This window comes from Homarus americanus, unplaced genomic scaffold, assembly GCF_018991925.1.
Source record: "Homarus americanus isolate GMGI-L3 unplaced genomic scaffold, GMGI_Hamer_2.0 scaffold24050, whole genome shotgun sequence".
NCBI lineage: Eukaryota > Metazoa > Arthropoda > Malacostraca > Decapoda > Nephropidae > Homarus > Homarus americanus.
In genome coordinates, this window is record NW_024736661.1 from 340,539 (window position 1) to 353,225 (window position 12,687).

The window sequence follows — 12,687 nt, forward strand, 5'->3', positions numbered from 1 at the left end:
AGTGTGTGTGTGACTGTTAGTGTGTAGTGACTGGGTAGGAGTGTGCAGTGACTGGGTGGGTGGTGTGGCTGACTATGGGTGGTGTGTGACTGGGTGAGTGTGTAGTGACTGGGTGAGTGTGACTGGGTAGTGTGTGTGTGTGACTGGGTGAGGTGTGTGGTGACGCTGCAGGTGGAGATGTGTGTGACTGGGTGAGTGTGTGTGACTGGGTGAAGTGTAGTGTGTAGTGACTGGGTGAGTGACTGGGTGAGTGTTTGACTGGGTGAGTGTGTAGTGACTGGGTGAGTGTGTAGTAAGTGGGGCAGTTTTATGTACCACCAGTTAAGAGTAAACAGTTAACAGATTGGTACAAGGATCTGGCGCCTGAAGTTTCTTATGTGATGATGTGGCTGTGTGATGGTGTGGCTGTGATGGTGTGGCTGTGTGATGGTGTGGCTGTGTTGGTGTGGTTGTGTGATGGTGTGGCTGTGATGGTGTGGCTGTGTGTGGTGTGGTTGTGATGGTGTGGCTGTGATGGTGTGGCTGTGATGGTGTGGTTGTGATAGTGTGGCTGTGTGATGGTGTGGCTGTGATGGTGTGGCTGTGATGGTGTGGTTGTGATAGTGTGGCTGTGTGATGGTGTGGCTGTGATGGTGTGGCTGTGTGCTGGGTACTGACTGTCTGACTTCTTCTCTTTTGTTTACAAGAATCACGACAGATTTTCATTTGTTTTATTCCTCTCGCCTTAACACCCTAGATATTATCATCCTTATACCGACCTAACTCACCCCCTCGTTAGCCTCAACAACCTAACAACCATTTCCACTCTCAACAAACAGTTCCGACACGAAGAGAACGAGACATAAATCAAATCAGACAAGTCCCGGACGATACTTTGTGAGAAAAATAAAAAAATCATCTTTAAACGTAAACATTAAAATTCTCGTACATCTCGTCCTGGCGGTCACTGCGGTGTTGCCATCATCAGGGTCGAGATTTTAGGATACTCTAGTCAGCCAGGTCGGGGTTGGTTCCTTTACCCACGGAGGGAGGGTAGGGGAGGGTAAGGGCATGGAGGAGGAGGAGGAGGCATGGAGGGGTAGACAGACCAAGGATCTAGCTGGTCAGTCTTGTCTTAGTCGTGGTAGAGGGAGGAAGCAGTGCACAAGAGGACATTTAGCTGTTGTCAATGTGTTGGCGGCACCGAGTGAACATTTTGTCCTACAGTAACCAAGATAAATCAACACACGCGAGGGAGTGAGTGTCAACAGCTCTGGACCAGTGACTCCCTCCACCTATTGGTGAGTTACATAACCACAAACGTCTAAACTTTTGTTATTCTCTATTTTTACTCTGTTTTTACTTTCAATACACTGGAACTTGTGGAGTGTTGTGTGTGGCGCCAGAGGTACGATGTCTCTCTCTCTCTCTCTCTCTCTCTCTCTCTCTCTCTCTCTCACACGAGTTATCTCACCTGCGGCCACGAGTCTTACAGGTTCTCAGGTTAAGTTTTTTGTTATTTTTTTGCCTTACCTGTTGATGCAGAAATCATTTAACTGCCTTACTTAACCTAACCTAACCTAACCTAACCTAACCTAACCTAACCTAACCCAACCCACGACACAAGCATCACTCACCACAATAGCAACAGAATCCCCCTGAGACTTAACCTTAAAAAGACACAATCACTTAATTCTGACTCAAGGGAAAAATATGTCCGAATGTTTGAGTCTGATATATTTGTTTATTTTTTTGTGTATTTGATGTTTCTGGAATTTAATCTTTGTCCGTGTTCGAATGTGTGTGTGGAGTATGTATGTATCTATCTATCTATCTATCTACCTATCTCTCTATCTATCTATCTATCTATCTATCTATCTATCTATCTGTGTGTGTGTGTGTGTGTGTGTATAAACCATCTACACCCACCCCCCCCCCAGGTAGCATCAGGGTGCTTAAACTTCAGGTGAGATATTCAGCGAGAGAGAGACACTGTGGGGGGGGGGGGGTCAATCAGAACCGCCACCACCTCATCTTGGGGCGACACTTCAGGTGAGTTCAGATGTAAACACACACACACACGAAAGCTAAGGTTCTCCATTGTTTCCCTTTTTCCTGTGTGATTTTATCAAGATATATAAGAAAATAAGGAGTCTGCAATAGGCCGGTTGGGCTGTGCATGGCAGCTCTTGTCGAGAGTTACTACCACTCTCTATCATCCATGAATCTATCCAGCCTCCTTTTAAAACTTTTCAACGTTCCAGCACTTACTACAAAGTTGCTAAGTTTGTTCCACTCGCCCTCCACCCTATTTGTGAACCAGTTCCTTCCTATCTCCCTCCTAAACCTAAACTTATCCAACTTAAATCCGTTGCTACGAGTCCTATCCTGCTCGGATATTATAAGAACTTTATCTATATCGCCTTTATTGATTCCTTTCACCCACTTAAATACTTCTATCATATCTCCCCGCACTCTTCGTCTTTGCCGGGTATGCAAGTTTAGTTTTTTTAACCTGTCTTGATATGGAAGGTTTCTAAGTCCCGAAATAATTTTCGTCATTCTTCGCTGCACCGACTCCAGTGAATTGGTATCCATTCTATAATAAGGGCACCAGAACTGAGCAGCATAATCGAGGTGCGGCCTGACTAGCGCAAGGTATAATTGCAATATGACCTCCGTACTCTTATTACTTCTAGATATAAAACCTTATACTCTGTTTGCATTATTTCGAACATTTGTGCACTGTTTTTTAGGCCGAAGGTCCGGGCTTACAAGTACCCCTAAGTCTCTTTCACAAGTCGACTTCTCTAGGTTGATGTTGTTAAGGCTGTATACGTTTACAGTATTTGTTCTTCAAATATTAAGTACGCTACACTTGCTGGTGTTGAATTTCATTTGCTGACCACTCCTGCAGTTTATTTAAATCCTCCTGTAGTGCATTTGCATTCTGCCCTGAATTAATCTGCCGTCCTATTTTGGTGTCATCCGCAAACTTGCTTATGTCACTGCTGTATCCCAGTATCTAGATTGTTTATGAAGATTATGAACAAGAGTGGGCCCAGTACTGACCCCTGGGGAACCCCACTCGTTACACAGCCCCACTCAGATTTTAGACCATCTACGTTGACCCTCTGTGTTCTATCGGTGAGCCATGATTTTATCCAGTTTAAAATCATGAGCCATTCTGTACTATAAGACCTTGACTAATCAAGAGTCAGTCTTCTTGATTAGACATTGACCAATAATAAGCCCCCATTCTACAAGATTAGACATTGACCAATCATAAGCCCCATTCTACAAGATTAGACATTGACCAATCATAAGCCCCATTCTACAAGATTAGACATTGACCAATCATAAGTCCTCGTACTACAAGATTAGACCTCAGCCAATCACAAGCCCCCTTACTACAAAATTAGAATTTAACCAATCAGGAACCATTTTACATGATTAGACATTAACCAATCATAAACCACTCCATAAAGCAAGACCTTAACCCTGTATAACCAATCACTACCCGTCTTTACCAATGATTCTCTATTGTGGATAAAAGAAATAGTTACACTCCTTACCTGAACAAACTTATAGGACAGAATCAAACACCCCGGCACAGGTAACACCCCGGCACAGGTAACACCCCGGCACAGGTAACACCCCAGCACAACCCGGCACAGTGGGTAACACCGGCACACACCCCGGCACAGGTAACACCCTGCACAGGTAACACCCCCACAGGTAACACCCCCCGGCACAGGTAACACCCCGGCACAGGTAACACCCCGGCACAGGTAACACCCCGGCACAGGTAACACCCCGGCACAGGTAACACCCCGGCACAAGTAACCTCATTAGTGTCACTAATTATCCGTCATTGGAAAGGTAAATGAAGTAATTATCAGTTTTGTTAATATTTTCTTTGTTTTGTGTCAAAATTTGCGGCATCTGTCAACAATGATGAAATTTATGTATGTATGTATATGTATGTATGTATGTATGTATGTATGTATGTATGTACGTATTATTCTGGTTAGTATAATATTCAGGTCTTCTCCGAGTGTTTGTTAGTCTGTTGATGTACTGCCTCGTGATCACCCCTCCCTCTCCCCCCTTCCCCCCATCTCCCCCCTCTCCTTCCCCCTGTCTCCCTCCACTCATTTATGAGACCCTCCTTCCCATCTCACTCTCTCTCTCCTCACATTATCTCTCCATCGTCTCGCTTTCCCTACCAGTTCCTCTCTCACACAGTTCCCCCTCCTTTCTCCCGCCATCACTTTTCTCTCTCCCCTTCAACTCCCTCCTTCCTTCGCCTCCTTCCCCCCCTCTCCTCTCTCGTATCCTTACTTTTTCTCTCACCCATTTCCCTCACTCCTTCCCTCTGTCTCTCCCTCCTTCCCTTGTATCATAACTTTCCCCCATCCACTTCTCTCCCTCCCTTCCTCCCACCCACAGTCAGTCAGTCATCAGTCAGATGGCCTCACTTCTGTCACCTCATCACACATGTGGGTGAACAAGACCAGCCGGCCTGGCCTTTGATGGCCGTGGCCAGGTGGGGGGGTGATGGCCAGGTGGGGGTGATGGTCAGGTGGGGGTGATGGCCGGGTGGGGGGTGTTGGTGGGGATGATAGGTGGGGTGATGGGGTGGGAGTGATGGCCAGGTGGGGGGTGTTGGCCAGGTGGGGATGATGGGAAGGGGTGATGATCGGGGAGGGGGTGGGAAGGGATGAGGAGGGTAGGAGGTAGGAAGGAGAAGTGACACGTGTAGGAGGAGGGGGAGGGAGGGAGGGAGGGAGGAGGAGGGAGGAGGAGGAGACATAAACACCTTACAAAACCTACCTACATTTCCCTCCCCCTTTGTGCTCCTTCCCTCCTCCCTTCTACTCCTCCCCTCCCCCCCTTTCCTCTTTCACAGGTGTATTAATTACCTTATTTACCTGATGGCCAGCCACTAGAGGCGTACATGGAGGCCAGAGAAGGAGGCCAGGGAGGGAGGCCAGTTTTGTTCATGGTTCCATAGGTCTACCAGCCTCTGTGTGAAGAAGAATTTCCTTATGTTTATTCTGTAGGCTAACTTGGCCAGCTTGTGAGAGGTGAGGGACGGAGGGGTGGGTGGGGGGTGAGAGGGGTGGAGAAATGAGGGGTGAGGGGTGAAGTGAGAGGGATGAGAGGTGAGAGGGGTAGCAAGGTAGTGACGCAAATACTTGACAGGTGAGAGGCGTTGAGCTGTTACTTTATCTCTTCCTTCCCTCCCTCCCTCTCTCCCTCCCTCCCTCTCTCCGGCCTTGTCTTCCTCCCTTCACTATCCTTCTCTCTATCTGCCTCTCTATCTTCTCTCTCTCTCTCTCTCCTCCTATCCGCACGCCAGAATACCTCCTCCCCACCCTTCCCTCCCCTCCTTCCCCCCTCTTTCATCCCCCTCCTTCTTCTTCCTTCCCTTACTTCCTTCCCCTTACCCCCCCTCCTTCCCCCCCTCTCTTCCCCTCCTTCTTCCTTCCCCTTACTTCCTTCCCCTTACATCCCCTCCTCCTTCCTTCCCCTCCTTCTTCCTTCCCCCTCCATGTATGGTCATGTGGCCAATATTTGATGTAAGTGTGGCCCAGTGACTTGTGTGCTGAGTAACTCTATATGTTGGCGCTGAGAGAGGGACAGACAGACAGACAGAGGCGGAGGGAGGGAGAGAAACGGACGGAAGGAGGGAGAGACAGACAGACAGAGAGACAGAGAGACAGTGTGTGACCAAAACGCAGGCTAACTATTACTGGTTTGCTTGAAGCCATAGATAACCAACAAGGATTAAATTAACAACAACAACAACAAACTACTACTACTACTACTACTACTACTACTGCTGCTACTACGACTAATAATCATAATAATAATAATAATAATAATAATAATAATAATAATAATAATAATAATAATAATAATAAACCTCTCGTGACGTCACATTGTTTACATTCCTTCACCAAGCGTCGCCGTCCGCCATCTTGGTTTCACAAAATGGATTTCTGTATCAACTAGAGAAAGATTTTTGACCCGAATTATCCTCCAGTAGTCGCTACTGCACCTGCTGTAACTACACTCATCTAGAACTACCTCATTGCTGTACCTGCTGTAACTATTCAAGTGCTTTTCAGGCGGAAGAAAAGCTTACAGAGGAAAGTTTCATGAGATGAGTCTAAAAAATACGGGAACTTTTAGCTAAACTGTCCGTGTTGATGCACGTGTTAGTGTGTGTACGTGTTAGTGTGTGTACGTGTTGGTGAGTGTACGTGTTAGTGTGTGTACGTCTTGGGAGGGAGGGAGGCAGGATAGCGTGTGATCATCTAGTCACGCACACGACATCTTAATCCTCTGTGATCCTTGACCATCCGTATGGAGTGAGGGAAGGGAGGGAGAGGGAGGGAAGGAGAAGGGTGGAAGGGAGGGAGAGGGAAGGAGGAGGGAGGGAGGAAAGGAGACAGAGGATTGAAGAGGAAGAGGGAAGGAGGAGTAAGGAGTGAGAGATGGGGAAGGAAGAAGGAAGAGGTATATGTCACCTACACCTTATACTTCCCTTCCCTCTCCCATCACCCCTTCCCTCACCCCTCCCTCACCCCTTCCCTCACCCCTTCCCTCACCCCTCCCTCAACACACTCCAACACACTCCTTTCATTATATAATAAACTTTACGTGCCATCTGTGTATGACGTCACACTTCAAGGTGTTGTAGGTTGAGTGACGGAATAAGATGATGATGATGTTGTGTTTATGACTCTAGGATGTTATATTAACCCCTTGAGTACAATGACTTAACCTCTTGAGTACTATGATTTAACCCCGTGAGTACTGGCGGGGTAAAGTTATCGTACTCAAAGGATTAATACATCGTACTCAAGGGGACAAGTCATCGTACTCAAAGGGTTAAAAATAACTTCAACGAATCTCTCTAACTCGAAAATAGAAACACAAATGATGCCAAATTTACGCTGACTCTCTACTGTGATTGGCTAGCTGGATGTAGTGATGTCATCAATTAAGACCACCAAAAACTATAAACGTTCGAAACCAAAACTATAAACGTTCGAAACCAAAACTATAAACGTTCGAAACCAAAACTATAAACGTTCGAAACCAAAACTATAAACGTTCGAAACCAAAACTATAAATGTTCGAAACCAAAACTATAAACGTTGGAATATTTTTCAGGATTAAGACACAGGTGGCCATGACCTCAGCATCTACTGCAACAAAATGGAGGCACAGGCAATCAGTTAGGCACTTGGTAACTCTAACTGCTTTTGTCTACCATTATACCAACGAGGAGATGACTAAACAACGTAATAGCTGAGCCAATCAACGCCCCTCGTCACGCACTATGCCCAGTCGAGTAAAAACGCAGAGCTGTTATTCAATTGTTCTTTTTCTTTTAGTGTTGACATTTTGAGTAACTTGTGATGCTCTTTTGTTTTAGTGTTGGTGTTCTTTCGTTTAGTGTTTACAGTCTGAGTCTTGTGATGTTCCTTTTCTTTATTGTCGATGTGCATTTGTTTCATTCTTTACATTCTGAGTAATCTATGACGTTCTTTTGTTTCATTGTTGATGTATTGAGGGACTGTGATGCTATTTTGTTTTTTGCCGATGTGAATTTGCTTTATTGTTTACATTCTGAGTAACTTGTGATGTTCTCTTGTTTCATTATTGATGTTTTGGGTATCTATGATGATCTTAGCGTTAGCCTGTGATGCTCACTTGTTCATGCAGCTGCCCAACATCCCAACTTTCACCCGTTTGACTGTCAACATTCACAGTTACCACACCAGTCACTCTCTTCTGACCCAAATAGTTATAATGACCCAAACTGGACTCAAAATATACCCACAAATCCAGTTAATATAGACCGTAATGGCCCCATAAATCCAGTTACTTTAGACCGAAATGCCCCCTAAATCCAGTTAGCTGAGATCATAATGCAGTACAAAAAAATACTCCGTAAATCCAGTTAGTTTAGACCCAGTTAATAATACACTCAACTATGCCTCAAGGTGAGTACGGTCAAATATGTGGCTTTAGTTCCGCCTCTAAACCTGACGTAAAGGACGGTCCTTAACGAAGCACAGGTGGAAGTAACTCAAGGCTCTTCAACCTTTAATCTGCATATTATAAAGTTAGCATGTGAATGTTAAGGCGTGTGTGTGTGTATGTGTGTGTGTGTGTGTGTGTGTGTGAGTGAGAGAGAGAGAGAGAGGCAATCTATTCGTGAGTGAGCAGACGTAGGGAGAGGGTATTCATATATGCGAATGTATGTCAACAATGATCACATTATGTTAGGGAGGAACATACAATATTCATCTAGCTGAGTCACAAGGTCACGTTCCTACCACTCCCATCCCCACTACACACACACACACACACACACACCTTCTTATCTATTTCTATTTCTCATTGGTCTCTTATCTAAATATATTCACTTAACCGTATACATATATTCATCCTCATCCTCCTACTCTCTCTCTCTCTCTCTCTCTCTCTCTCTCTCTCTCTCTCTCTCTCCCCATTAACCATGAGCTTTTACTGTTGTACGTCAAGGGTCTCTTATCTTCTGTACGTGCCGCGGTCCTTAGTGTCCGTAGAGAGAGAGAGAGAGAGAGAGACCCACACACTCTCTCTCTCTCTCCTACACACAAACAAATGGTGTGTTCCTTAAGGTCAGTTCTGGGTCCACTTCAGTTTATCACACCTCAAGTAACGCCAGTGCAAGCAGAAACCTGGGCGATCTTGAGTCTGGTGGAAGAGGTGATTACCGTGTTATTGACAAGTAGAGGTAAACGCCAGGCGATGATGAATGCTCTTACTGGATAAAGGTCTCTGCCTGGCGTGGGGTGAAATGAGTCAGGCGTCTTTTGTGATACCAAGATGGAGAAGAAGAAGGAAGAGAGAGGAAGAAGAAGAACAAGAAGGAAGAGAGAAGAGGAAAGAGGATAAAATATGAAGACGAAGAAGGAAGGAAGAAAAATTTAAAAATAAAGAAGAAAGAGGAAGGAAGAAAGAAAGAAAGAAAGAAAGAACGATAACAGTGAGTGTAGCACCAGGAAGAGATCACCAAATAAGGGGCGGATCACCAGGTAGAATGTCTGTCTGTCACGGTAGGAGTCTCACCACTCTCCTACGATCGTTATGTACCCCATTAGTGTAAGTATTGTTAGAAAGTATCGTAACTGTGTATAGTTCGCAACTATCGCAAATTAATCCTTAAATTGGTCAGATTAACAAGTGTCTTTATAATCTAATCTAACTTAATCTAAACTAATCTGACTTAAATTAACCTAACCTAAACTAATCTAACTTATCCTAATCCAACCCAACCTCGCTTAAGCTACAACAAAAAGATCAAATTCTCAATTGATCTTACGTTAATATCTCTTCAATCTGGTACAATTCCCACTTATTTTACCACTAGACTTACGATAAATATTTTCTTGTTGCGAGAATTAGTTACGACAGGTTCCAACACCATCAGTTAAGGAGATAATATGACGTAGGAACCTTTGAGGGTCTGTGAGGAGGAGAGACTGGCTATATGAAGGCTGGTGAAGGTGTTAAGTCAGTGTTCTGTTGAGGTGGAAAAAAATACAACTTATTGACGATAGAATTTTAAGAGTTTCGGCGTGACGTAGAGATGTTGGGACGTAGAGATGTGCTGGGATGCTGGGATGGTGCTGGGCTGGGGTGCTGGGGTGCTGGGATGCTGGGGTGCTAGGGTGCTGGGTGTTGGGGTGTTGGGATTTGTGTTGTAGTAGTGGTGTGTGGTTGTGTGGTCTTAGCAGGCATGTACCACTTAGAATAACACACACACACACACACACACACACACACACACACACACACACACAACCCCTCCACCCACACCACTCACACATCCTATTGTACACACGACACACAGCCAACCTTACACACCCTGAGACACGCACGCACCCTGACACCCTCACACCCCCACACCCACGCACGCACTCCCCCACACACTTCTCAACCCCCACCCCCACGCACGCAGCCACTTCAGAGAATTAAAATAAAAAAAGATGCGTAATAAAAACACTCTTCATCCCCAGCCGGAGTTTACATTACAAATTCGTCCTGAGAAAAATACTCACACTGGCAACTCCTTATTCACATGACCATTATTAAACTATTTTATTGTGTATTATTTAGTGAAGCGGAGGAAGGAGGAGGAGGAGGAGGAGAGAGGATAAAGAGGAGAAAGGAGGAGGGAGGATGGAGGATGAAGAGGAGAAAGGAAGGGGACGAGGAGGATGAGGAGGATGAGAAAGTGATCTAATTCTCGTGGTCGAAATTACTATGGTCATTTACATCGAGAGAGAGAGAGAGAGAGAGAGAGAGAGAGAGAAAGAGAGAGAGAGAGAGAGAGAGAGAGACGCCAGACACCCGATAAATTACTTGGGCCACAAATTAAGTATAATTAATTTCACGGATCACGTAAAAGGTTCTTAATATTCGCGAGTTTTAACAGGAATTAATATATTGACTTTTTTTTTTGAAAGATTTAATTTTCGCGTATCTTGGTGTTTTTGTTGTTGTTATTGTTCTTATTTATTACTATTTATTATTATTATTATTAATTTATGATAATTTTAATTTGGAGCTTAATTCCGTTGTTTTAAGAATAATTATCGTACACAAGAAGTTAAGTTATCGTACACAACCAAGTTATCGTACACAAGAGGTTAAGTTATCGTACACAAGAGGTTAAGTTATCGTACACAACCAAGTTATCGTACACAAGAGGTTAAGTTATCGTACACAACCAAGTTATCGTACACAAGAGGTTAAGTTATCGTACACAACCAAGTTATCGTACACAAGAGGTTAAGTTATCGTACACATCGTACACAACCAAGTTATCGTACACAACCAAGTTATCGTACACAAGAGGCTAAGTTATCGTACACAACCAAGTTATCGTACACAAGAGGTTAAGTTATCGTACACAAGAGGTTAAGTTATCGTACACAAGCAAATTACCGTACATAAAATAGATCAATTATCACATATAAATAACTTGGTGGTAGATAACGTATCAGGTTACAGCTCACAAGATATCATGTTATAGTTAGTGAAGGGGTTAAAGTCATCATGGCTTGAATGACTGCATAAGATGATATTACATATTAACACATGTTTCTACACCAGCTGGGGGGAGGGGGTGGAGTGGGAGGGAGGGGGAGGGGGTGGGAGGAGGGGAGGGGGTGGAGGGAGGGGAGGGGTGGAGGGAGGGGGAGGGGTGGGAGGAGGGGAGGGGTGGGAGGAGGGGAGGAAGTAGGGGAGGAAAACAATCCAATCGCAACCAGTACACGCACACGCAAACACACGCACATTATCTCTACACATAGCTGAGGCGACCAGTGTGTACCGGAAATATCCACAGTGGACCGCTGGACCTGATGATGTGAGACAGACAGAGAGAAAGAGAGACAGACAGACAGACAGAGAGAGACAGACAGACAGACAGACAGAAAGAAACAGTCAGACAGACGGAGAGAGACTGACAAACAGACAGACAGATAACCATCATGGCGGCAGGTCCAGGTAGTGGGGATACCTGCCAAAGGTATGATAACTCATGTCACCTTAACTACCCAACTACCAGCCGACAGTAATTGGGCAGTTAACACCCCGCTAGACTGTCTATGTCCGCCTTATTATGACAAGCTTATCTCTGATGGCGTGGGGGAGTAGGGAGAGGAGGAAGGGAAGTTGAGGGAATTATCTATGTGGAGAGGGAATGCAGAGGTGAGGGATGAGGGATGGGAGGGAGGAGAATTGATAAAGGTCCGAGTGAAATGAAAAAAATCGATCGTCAGAAGTTAACTTAAGCTGGAAAGTTTGTTGTGAGTTGATGACTATGACAGAGAGAGAGAGAGAGAGAGAGTATGACCATAACGCACATACGGTCAAGAGATCATATCGTATACTTTTCCTTGCCTCTGTGTGTGTGTGTGTGTGTGTGTGTGTGTGTGTGTGTGTGTATTAACGCTGAAAGACCATTAGAGAGTGTGTATACTAACCCTTCAGTACACAGGGAAGCAACACGGCCAGACACTGTACTTGATAACCTCCAGTTCCCCAAATGTAAAGTAAGGTACCAGTTTATTTCCTTCCTTCCTTCCACCCAACTCCTTGTCCTTTCTCCCGTCCGCCCGTCCTTTCTCCCGTCCGCCCGTCCTTTCTCCCGTCCGCCCGTCCTTTCTCCCGTCCGCCCGTCCTTTCTTCCGCCCGTCTGTTCGTCTGTCCCTCCGTCCAGGTCATACACCAACGCCTCTCAAAGTTATTGTCAATTTTGGCGAGAAGAAAAGATGATTAAGTTAGCTTCTGTTGTGAGGAGGAGGAGGAGGAGGAGGAGGAGGAGGAAAAGAAACTCTAAAAACCAGAACATTATCCTTATATAACAGACAGACAGAGAGACAGTGTAAGAGACTAATACCTTAGATGGTAGGTCGATGGTAGAGTCTTGTCAGCCTAAATTGACCCATTGTTATCCAGTACAGCTGCCTGTCCCCCCCCCTGGTGTGTGTGTGTGTGTGTGCGTGTGTTGTGTGTTATGCGTTTGTATGTATGTATGCATGTATGTATGTATGTATGTATGTATCCAGTCTCTCACCTGTCGCTTACACCTGTAATCTTAAAATTATCTCTGTTATCGTGTATCTGGCA

The 12,687-nt window shown here is 45.0% G+C and overlaps 1 protein-coding gene across 1 annotated transcript in view; it reads left to right on the forward strand.

Moving 5' to 3' along the window:
* The first annotated feature begins 1,061 nt into the window (after positions 1 to 1,061).
* LOC121872356 (neuronal acetylcholine receptor subunit alpha-4-like) overlaps positions 1,062 to 12,687 on the forward strand; it is a 39,421-nt gene continuing 27,795 nt past the window's right edge. The window contains exon 1 of the mRNA XM_042375079.1: positions 1,062 to 1,280. The gene's annotated coding sequence lies outside the window, so the exon portion shown is untranslated. The remainder of the gene's footprint in view (positions 1,281 to 12,687) is intronic.